The following is a 10893-nucleotide window of genomic DNA, read 5'->3' as shown; positions in this document are numbered from 1 at the left end:
TCTAATCTTCAAAGCCTCAGTGGCTGTAGTCTTAGTGAGGCGGTGCCACCAAAAGCAATAAAATTCCTGTGACAGCCAAACAGAGGCTGGTGGTTATGCGCTCACAGCTTGGAAAATAGAATCGGAAGGTGTCAAATGGGCTGTTGCCTCTCTGAAAAGGAGTTCCACATGACACAGAGAGGACAGGCTAGACGCTGGGGGTCCTGGAGTCGAGGGATGCGGTGTGGCCCCTTTGTATTACGAGCTGCTGGAACCGGAGCTCAGAACTTGCTTGGGCGAGGTCTGCAAGGGGCTGGGCATGGGACTGAATGGCTTCTCTTCCTCCCACACAGCAGAGCCACAGCACATGCACACCTTACCAGCAAAGCTCCCATCTTCACCACTCACATTCCTGGCCACCAGAGAGGGTCCTGCCCAAGGGTGCCCTGCGACATCATCATGCTTCGTCTTTGCAAGGACCACAAGATGCATCAGGGCTGAGATGGCAACCATGAGCAAAGGAGGACCTGGCGAGATGTACTCTGACATGGACACAAAGACAGCCTGGTATGCCAGAGGGAGCAGGATCCCTGGAAGAGATGGCCATCTGGACTTCCCAGGCCCACGGATATGTTTATTTCCATACTTGGAGCATACACTGGACATAGGGGTCTTTTGAATCCACCAGAGCTGTGTTTTCCGCCATGATTGTAAAAGACCAGTTCCCAGGATGTACCAGAAAACTCCCCTGGACAGGTGGTATCACTTCTGCCACCTTCTTAGTTACATGGTATAAGCCAGTTAGGAAACGTCAGTCATCAGGCACCTCTGCACCCGTCAGCAGGCCATCATTCTCTCCTTTCCTTATAAAAAAATAAATAAATTTGGCCGGGTGCAGTGACTTATGCCTGTAATCCCAGCACTTTGGGAGGCCAAGGCGGGCAGATCACTTGAGGTCAGGAGTTCAAGACCATCCTGGGCAACATGGTGAAACCCTGTCTCTACTAAAAATTTAAAAATTAGCTGAGTGGGGTGGCAGGCGCCTGTAATCCCAGCTACTCAAGAGGCTGAGGCAGGAGAATCGCTTGAACTGGTGAGGCAGAGGTTGCAGTGAGCCGACATCACACCACTGCACTACAGCCTGTGTGACAGAGCGAGGCTGCATCTCAAAAAAAAAAAAAAGAAAGAAAGAAAAATTCACATACAAAAAATGAAAAAAAAAACCACAAATAATAAATTCACCTTTAAATCACAAAAAATATACTTGCAAATTAATTTTGCTAGGTTTATAAAGATGGGGCAGTCCAGTACAGTATTTAAGAGCATGAACTTAGAATGCCTGCATTCAAATCTCACCCACATTCTCCTCACTGCTGTGTGACCTTGGACAAATTGCTTGACCTCTCTGAGCTTCCGTTTTCTCATCTGTAAAGAGATAATATAAAGCGTCTCTATCTCAAAGTTGCTGGGAGGCTCATTGAGGTCATGACAGAAAGGATGGCATCAGCTCTCAACCATTTACTACTCTATGGGTCTGGAAATATGCATGACAAGATGGAAACAGTGATTGTTTGAGATAAGCGTGTGTATTCGAATATGTTCTGTAGACATAAATTTTGTACAAATATACAAATCAATGGTTATGGACTGAATGCTTATATTTCTCCCCACCTTCATTTATATGTTATAATCCTAACCCCCAGCTGGGTGGTAGTAGGAGGAAGGGCTTTGGGGAGGTAATGAGGTCAGGGGGATGGAGTCCTCATGAAAGGGATTAGTGCCGTTATAAAAGGGACCTCAGAAACTCTCTTGCCCTCTTCCCTGTTGGCAGTCTGTTGCCTGAAAGCTGGCCTTCACCAGAACCCAATTATGTGGGCGGGCTCCCTAATCTGACTTCCAGTCTCTCCAAAACCATGAGAAATACGTTTCTGCTGTTTATAAGCCACCCAGTCTATGGTACTCTGTTACAGCAGCTCAAATTATCTAAGACAACACCACATGCTCATGCAGTGGGTGCAGAGACCAGAGGAGGGAAGATGGGGCAGTAGAGAAAAACACTCGGCTCCGTTTTCTCCAGAACTCATTGTCATAGTATTTTTGGAGAGTCAGCATTCGGATTTACACATATACATATAACATTGAGAAAATATGGAAAGTTATCTGGAAGAAAAATAAACCTTGTTTTCTATAACCTACCATCCTATTCCCAAGAGAGAGATAGTAGGTCAGTAACAAGGAGATGGTGGGTCAGTAATAAATGCTCTCATTTTTAGCTAGGCAAGTCCCACTTGGAATGGGAAAAAAAAATAAAAAGTGTCCTTTCTTCTGGATTTTAGTCACAGCCTCCAATCTAGTGCCCAGGGGATTTGGAGGGGGTGGGGGTCTAGAAAGTTGCATCATTCAATTCCTCTGAAACTATCAAGGTCCTTCCCCCGAACGCTCTCAGTTCTGTCACAGGGCACCATGACTTCACCCTTTCAGATCCCCTCTCCCTTCTCCTCTTCAAGGACCCTTGACCTCCTCCCCTACCCCAAGGGTTCTCCATTTCTCAGTGCTTCTGGGTCTGCGTGGACCAAAGGGTGGGGCTTCCCATCTGTAGGTGTGTCCGAGTTGGTTCCTTCCGGTGGATTCGTGGTCTCACTGACTTCAAGAATGAAGCCACGGACCTTTGCAGTGAGTGTTATAGCTCTTAAAGGTGGCACAGACCCAAAGAGTGAACATCAGCGAGATGTACTGTGAAGAGGGAAAGATCAGAGCTCCCACAGCCTGTAAGAAGACCCAACCTGGTTGCCGCTGCTGGCTGGGGTGGCCGGCTTTTATTCCCTTATTTGTCCCTGCCCATGTCCTGCTGATTGGTCCATTTTACAGAGTGCTGACTGGTCCATTTTACAGAGTGCTGAATGGTCCATTTTACAGGGTGCTGATTGGTCCATTTTACAAACCTCTAGCTAGCTACAGAGCACTGATTGGTGCGTTTTTACAGAGCACTGATTGGTGCATTTTACAAACCTCTTGTAAGACAGAAAAGTTCTCCAAGTCCCTACTGGACCCAGGAAGTCCAAGTGGCTTCCCCTCTCACAGGGAGTTCACCAGCACCACCTTCCAGCCGCATTACTGCTAAATGGGGCTCCTCTTAACCCAGCTCTTGGTATTACTTTGCTGAAAGAACTTCTGTCTCTTCCAGGCCAAGCACAGTGGCTCATGCATATAATCCCAGAACTTTGGAAGACTAAGGTGGGTGGATCACTTGTGACCAGGAGTCCGAGACCAGCCTGGCCAATATGGTGAAACCCCATCTCTACCAAAAAATACAAAAATTAGCCAGGCGTGGTGGTGGGCACCTGTAGTCCCAGCTACTGAGGAGGGTGAGGCATGACAATCTCTTGAACTCGGGAGGCAGAGGGCGCAGTGAGCCAAGATCGCATCACTGCACTCCAGCCTGGGCAACAGAGTGAGACACTGTCTCAAAAAAAAAAAAAAAGAATTTCTGTATCTTCCAGCATTTTGTCAAATTAGCAAAATTCTCTTTTTGGAACATGCCAGGATCCTGTGGAAGGAAGGAGGAAAAATAACACATTCCATAACATTTCTCTCTACATAATTAACCTAGAAATACGTTTTTGAATGCCTACTGTACACATTTAGGGAATGTGTTGTGTTGTGCTAGCTACAAACATTTTCAAACATTTAAAAAATTACGATAAGTGTTGGAAAGAAAATAATGAGAGCCAAGAGCGTGCATATGGCTTTCTAACCTGGAGTGCGGGGGAGGCTCCCTGAGGGAGAGAGGGTGAAAGCTGCACACGGAAGGAAGAGTAGGAACTGGGGAAGGTGGAGGGTGGGAAGGAAAGGACTTTCCAAGCAGTGGGAACAGCATGAGCAGAGATCCACAGTGGGGAAAAGGGTGATGCAGTCTAGCGGAACACTCCGCTTTATCTTCTCAAGAGCTCATTTTGATAGTGTTTTGGGAGAGCCAGCATTTGGATTTATACATATACGTAGTTTTTCAAACCAAACAAGATTACACAACATTCTGTGCACGCTTTTTTTGGTCGATAAATTTCACCTTCTCATTCCAGTAAGATTTCACCTCATCTAATACCCAGACCAAATTCAAATGATCTCAATTTACCCAAAAATGTCTCTCATGGCCAATTTGTCTCAACTGGTATTTAACTATTGAGCAAGAACTCGATAGTTCACAAGAAGATCCAAGAGTCAAGACCTTCAGGCAGCCTAGGATAGTGGAAATAAATCTACCCATTCTAATGTCTGTTCATTCATCCATCCATCATCCATCCATCCATCATCCATCCATCCATTCATCATCTGTCTATTCATCCATCAATCCATTCACCACCCATCCATCTGTCTGTTCATCATCCATCTATCTTCCATGTTAGCTCTTATGCCAGGTGCCTAACTGACAAACTTCCAGCTCTGGCTCAACTCTGACTTCTTAAATCCAGGCCAGCCCTGTTCCCACAGCATAACACTACTGGAGGGTCTCAGTCTCCTAGTTTTACTGGCACAAGGAGACCATAACCCCCACTTCTCTACCACTTTTTGCTCATTCAGACTAAATATACAGTGGATAGTCCTGTCTGTCCTTTCTATTTACTTAGCTAGCAAAAGTGTTATGTGCAAAAGCCTAAATTTTTGCTGACAGCAAAACAAATTTTTAAAAATCCTTTTAGGATAAGAAATATGTTTGTGCCCAGGCAAAGAACAAAACTTCTGCACTTAAAAAAAAAATCAGGTCAATTATTCTATTGCTTTTAGCCTCTCCATCTTGCCTGATTAAATACTTACTCTAGAAAATTGAGGATCCAGGGGAGGACAGCAGACTTTCCTGGTGACCTTCTTGCTCCCCTCTAAGGAAAATCACTGCCCTAGATTTTCAAAATCTTCATAAAAGCACAGTATGTCTGGAGCAAATAGCTCTTAAAAGGTGTGAAAGCAAATTATGAGATATTTCCAGCAATAAAACTGGGTTTGTGTTTCTGGTAAAACATACAGATTCATTCATACAAAGAGCCATTGTCAAGATATTAGAAACAAGACTCATTTATCTCTTTTAAAACTTATTAATAAAACCACTAAAAATAATTCCTAACCTTTACTGCTTATTTTATGCCAAAAATTATGCAAAGCATTTACATACATAATCTTATTTAATCCTTAAAACAGCCCTTTGAGTAGAAACTATTGATCTATCATTAGCCCCATTTTAGAGATGAGGAAACTGAGTTTTAGAAAATCTAAGTAGCTTGCCCAAGGTTAGAAAGCTGGAAATTAAAGGAATGGAGATTTAAACCCAAGGGGTCTGACTTCAGAGCCTACATGCTTAATTTCCATGAGATAGTTGGGCTTTGTATAAAAAGAAAAATACATATATGCAAAAACAAAATCGAAATTATGTTTAAATCTTCCATTCAGAGATAACCACTTAGCACCTTCGTCTATATTCTTCCACTTGATTTTTCCTTTACTTTCTTCACTTACTAAATGTAGCATGAACATTCCCTCGGCCAACAGGCATATTTTCAGCTGTATTTTGAGCTCTCTGGAAACACAAATACATTACTGGAAGCTCCACCCCTAAGACTGGAAGAACCAAGAGAAAGAAGATATCACGAGTGGATAAAATCCCCAGGGACTCCTGTGGGAACCGGGAACAAAGGTGGAATTTGGAGGGCTGCTCTTTCCTTGGCTTCTGGCAAAGTCTTGTGGTTTATGATGAGATGTGAGTTGTTAGGAGTCATCAGAAAGGACCAAAGAGGATGGAAATTGTAGAAGCGGCAGCAGCAACATTAACATGACCACAGGTTCTTTGACATTCCTCCCACTGAGAGGTGGAGCCTGGGTCCCCTCCCTTTGAGAGTGGGCAGGCTTCTGACTGCTTAGACACAGGAGACATGACACTATGTGACTTTTCAGGCTGGCCACAAAAGGCCATATAGCAACTACCTTACTCACAAGGCACTGACCCGCCATTTTAGAAGTCTCACTACCCATGGAGGTTGCCATGCTGAAGTGGCCACAGAGAGGTGCTCTGAGCAACCGTCCCCACTGAGCCCAGCCTTCCAGCCATCGCTGCCAACGTGTCAAACACAGGACTAAAAAGAACACCTTAGAAGTGGATCCTCCAGCCCCCGCCTCAGATACTAGAGTCACCCTCAGCTCTGGGGCTCTGGCTGAGACTCTAGACATCATGAAGTAAAAAGAAGCCGTTCTTGCTGTGCCTTGCCCAAAATCCTGACCCACAGAAGCCAGGATTCTCTTTTTTTTAATTTGTAATAAATAATCATTATTTTATGCCAATATGTTCAAGATGGCTTATTGCAGAGCAAAAGATCACTGGGACAGAATTTGGCACCTGGAAGTGGGGACTGACCTATACGAACTTGGAGCAGGGCTCTGACGTTGCTATACTTGCATCTGAGGCACCACAACGTGCCATGAGACCAAAAATCTCTCAACGATCCCAATGATCCCAGTCTCCATCTTCCCTTCCTGGGCCTCCAGGAGATGTGTTCTACTAGGAAAGGGCATCAAAATATAATTTTCAAAAAGTTTTTAAAATTGAGGCCCAGCACAATCACTCACACCTGTAATCCCCTCACTTTGGGAGGCCGAGGCGAGTGGACTGCTTGAGTCCAGGAGTTTGAGACTGGCCTGGGCAACACGGTGAAACCCTGTCTCTACTAAAAAAAAAAAAAAAAAAGACTTGTCCCACGAATATAGAATGAAGGAATATGTGTCAAAAATCCCTCATTCTCATGAGTGAAGGGACCAAGAACACTAAAGCTGGTGACCATCCTGAATATTTACAGGCATGGGAGAAGAATGCTGGGACAGGAATGCTGGGTGACACACAAAACTGGAGAACATTCTTCAGGGCAATAAAACCATGACCTTGGGGTTTCTTCACTAACAGACAGCAATCAGACTCATTTCTACCACACAAAAATTTGCAAGTTAACATGTTAACCTCAGACTCCAGGGGCCCTACTCAACAGTACAGAGAGTCAAACAAAGCCACAATTCCCCCAGAGAATTAAATATAAATAACTCCCGAGCTAGCCTGTTCACAGAAGCTACAGCATGACATTGAAAGGACGCACACGTCTGCCTTGCTCCCAAGTTTTACATCTTTTTTCCTCAGGAGAGTCCTGGTAGCAGACACTCTCCCTTGCCCAGGCACATCAGGTACACAAGGGACCCCAACACCCCTCCGCCAACACTGCTCCAATTCCAGCATCCTGAACGTAGATGCCAATCTCTGCCTACAATCTCCTTTCTCTCCACCTCACCTCTGTCTTCCTGGAAACCTCAGGCTCCCACCCCTCCTGGCTTTCCAAGACTCCCAGACCTCTCTTGACCCCACTAGGCACCCCTAGCCCCCAAGATCCAGGACCGTCAAGCTTCCCAAAGACCTACCAAAAGATGGATGATTCTGAAAACATACAAAGTTTCCAAATCATGAGGAAGAAAAACCTCTTATTAATGTAGACTTTGATATTTAATACATCCATTTGTTCATTAGTCAATTTTGCATCCAAAATATTTCATTACATTGAAAAGCACATGTCGGCTTCCCTGTCACATTGGAAGTGACCTCTCTAAAGCAGGTACAATGTCTGCTGAGGAGTCAGTGCCAATCATCCATTAAACAAGGTCCTCATAGCCAAAAGATTTGCAAAGCAAAACAATAAATATGTACCCACATCTTTGCAGAGCAAAACAGTTTCTGGATGTGAAAAGCGGGTGCACATAAGAAGGTTGATAGGCTGTGAGGTGAGGTCTCCAGGAGTAAGACCCCCTGAAATGGGCCAGCTGCTCCCCATCACTGTGCCCTACCCCCCAGTCTCCTATTCCCATCTCCTGCCATTTGGCCTTCTTGTCCCATCATTGTCACCCCTGAGTAGATTCCACTCCTGTGAACGAGGCTGGTGCAAAACGCCCTGCGCCATGCCGAAGATTCCACTGCAACCCCAGTGTTGCCCTTTTCCATCAACTTCTCGAAGGAGCTGAGCAGTTCTGAAGGGAACCTGCTTGGCCCTCCTTCCCGCAAACTTACTGGAACAACAGTCTTTTCCTTGGACAGCTGGTATCACTCATACTCAGGAATGGCTCAGCAGATGGCAGGCCATTGAGGACAGACGCACAGCACAAATGTTTCCCAGGAGGGCACCAGGGAGTGGGAGAGAGGAGAAAGGGGAAAGAGGTGCGGAGGAAGAAACTAACACCCCTACCCCGCCACACACACACACACACACACACACACACACACACACACACACACACACACTCTTCTGCAGGAAATAATTAGCAACTGACAAAGAATAGTTGGAGGCAGTCTACGGCTCTCAGGGCTGCCCCAGTGGGGTCTTCGCGTGCTGGGCTACACAGACTCACCCAGGCTGTTCTTTGGAAACCCTGGGAAACTTTAAAAGGGTCCCTACCCATCAGAATCCAGGACACGCCAGGGACCAGCCCATTTCCACATCCAACGAACCCCAGATCCTGGCTCCTTCCCTGCCTGTCAGCCAGGACCTGGCCTTCTGTGGAAAGTTCTCTTTCTGGGGTTCCCTCCAGGCCTCCCATCTCACAGAGCTGAGGGGAAGTTCATTGCTTTCCCCCCATAGTTTTGCCTTCTGGATTGCCCCTCAATTGCCTGTGTCTCCCTCTTCCCTCACTCCCTCTCCACTGGATCCTAACTTCCCTACCTCCTGGCCTCTACCCTGTCCCCCTCACCTCTCACCCCACCTTCCTTTTCATTCATTCACTCCCAAACTTCCAGCTTCCTGGGCTCCCCTCCCCTCCGAACTGCAACTTCCCTCTGTTGCCATAGAAACCACCCTGAAAGGTAACCACTGACCTTCCAATTGCCCCAAGTCCTGTGCCAGCTGTGCCTCCCTGTCCATTCTTGGATGAGCCCCATTCTGCACACACCCCCACCTCTGCACCCCTCTGAAGGTGAGTTCTGATCCAGGGACAAAGGTGCTGGGGAGACGTGCCTTTGAACTCCAGCACTGTACAATTCTGTGTGCTCCAGACTCAAAATCCCCACATCCCCAGTGATGCCCTGAACCCAGCATGCACAAGGCCGACATCCTCTGGCCCAACCTCTCCTCCCCCACTGCTTTCTGTGTGAGTGGCTGCCCGCTTCATCCACTCTGCCACACAGACTGAAAATCTTGGGGCCACAATAGCCTCCTCTGGCCCTTCATTCCCTCCAACCACCCAGTCCCAAGCCCTGTCAACGTTTATTCTCCCTGAAACATCCCTGCATTCCTTCCACTGCCTCCTTGGTTCAGGTTCTTATCTCACTCACACACTCTTTTTGTGGTCTCTTAACTGGGGTCACTGTCTTGTCTCTGCCTTCATCGAGTCTTCAAGTCCCACCCTAGATGAATCTTCCCCAAGGGTATGTCAGATCTGGCCAAGTACTTCCCGAATTATTTCTCTGATTCTGCAATGCCTTTGGAATAAGATCCAAGTGCCCAACCCAGGATTCAGCGACATCTTTGCTCTAACCCCATTTTCCTTTCTAACCTAATCCCAGGCTGTCCTGTGCCAGTCACACAGACATGCCCCACCCTGTACACCTCAACCCTCACCCCTGCACTCCCCTCAGCCCAAATGCCTTCATCAGTGCTACTGCCCAACCTCCTACCCATATGTCCATGCCCAGCTCAATGCCCCTTCCTCCAAAAATCTTCCTTAGATTCTCCCAGTGCAAACAAATCTGTTTTTCCCTGTCTTCCCCAGACTCAATGGTTACACTCCATCCTCATTACTCTGAATCCATCTTTGTTATGATGGGCTCAGTTATGAGTCTGCCTCCCCATGTGAAGTCCTAAGGCCAGTGCTGTGTCTTCTTCGTTTTTTCTTTTTTGAAATAGGATCTCACTCTGTCACCCAGGCTGGAGTGCGGTGTTGCAATCATGGCTCACTGCAGCCTCAACCTTCTGGACTCAAGTGATCCTCCCACCCCAGCCTCCTGAGTAGCTAGGATCACAGGTATGCACCACCAAGCTTGGTTAATTTTTGCTTTTTTTTTTGTAGAGACAGGGTTTCGCTATGTTGCCCAGGCTGGTCTTGAACTCCTGGCCTCAAGCAATCTGCCCACCTTAGCCTCCCAAAGTATTGGGATTATAAGTGTGAGCTACTGCATCCAACAGGGCTGTGTCTTTTTTACTCTGAACACCCCTTAGGCTCCACAATCATGCTCTGTCCATGGCAGAACTCAGCAGGAAGTAGATATCCCGCAGGAGACAGTACCTCCAACATGACTGTGGTCATCTTTGCAACAGACCCAATAAACTAGCCAACTCTCCCAGCCATCAAAAACTATTTAAAAAGCTATAACTTTATTATAGTTGCCAATATGTCCTATTAAATCATTATGACCATAAGCAGATTTCAAAATGACACACGAAGATTAAAAACAGGTTAAAAGTAAAATTCAGGATCTTACTAACCTTAAGGTTACCAGTCACAGCTCAGTCTGTACGCCATCTTGTCTCATGCTTCTTACTCAGCCACGAATCCTTTTCCTGGCCTCTGCTGCCTCCTGAGGCAGGGACACAGCCCCAGAAATGCAGTCTTAGTGGAAGTTAAAATACTGGCGACGTGCAGAAGAATGGTTGGGAGCAGACCACCTGGTTTTGAATCCTGGGTGTCGTGGGCAAGTTCCTTACCTTCTCCAAGCCTCAGTGTCTCCATCTCTAAACCGGGAGAATAATCGGATTGACCTGAAAGGCTGCTGAAAGGGCTAATTAAGATGAATACAAAGAAGCCAGGCTTGGTGGCTCACGCCTGTAACCCCAGCACTTTGGGAGGCTGAGGTGGGCAGATGGCTTGAGGTCAGGAGTTTGAGACCAGCCTGGCCAACATGGCAAAACC

Source organism: Mandrillus leucophaeus, unplaced genomic scaffold (genome assembly GCF_000951045.1).
Source record: "Mandrillus leucophaeus isolate KB7577 unplaced genomic scaffold, Mleu.le_1.0 Scaffold10, whole genome shotgun sequence".
NCBI classification, from domain to species: domain Eukaryota; kingdom Metazoa; phylum Chordata; class Mammalia; order Primates; family Cercopithecidae; genus Mandrillus; species Mandrillus leucophaeus.
Note: the sequence above shows the minus strand (reverse complement) of the source record.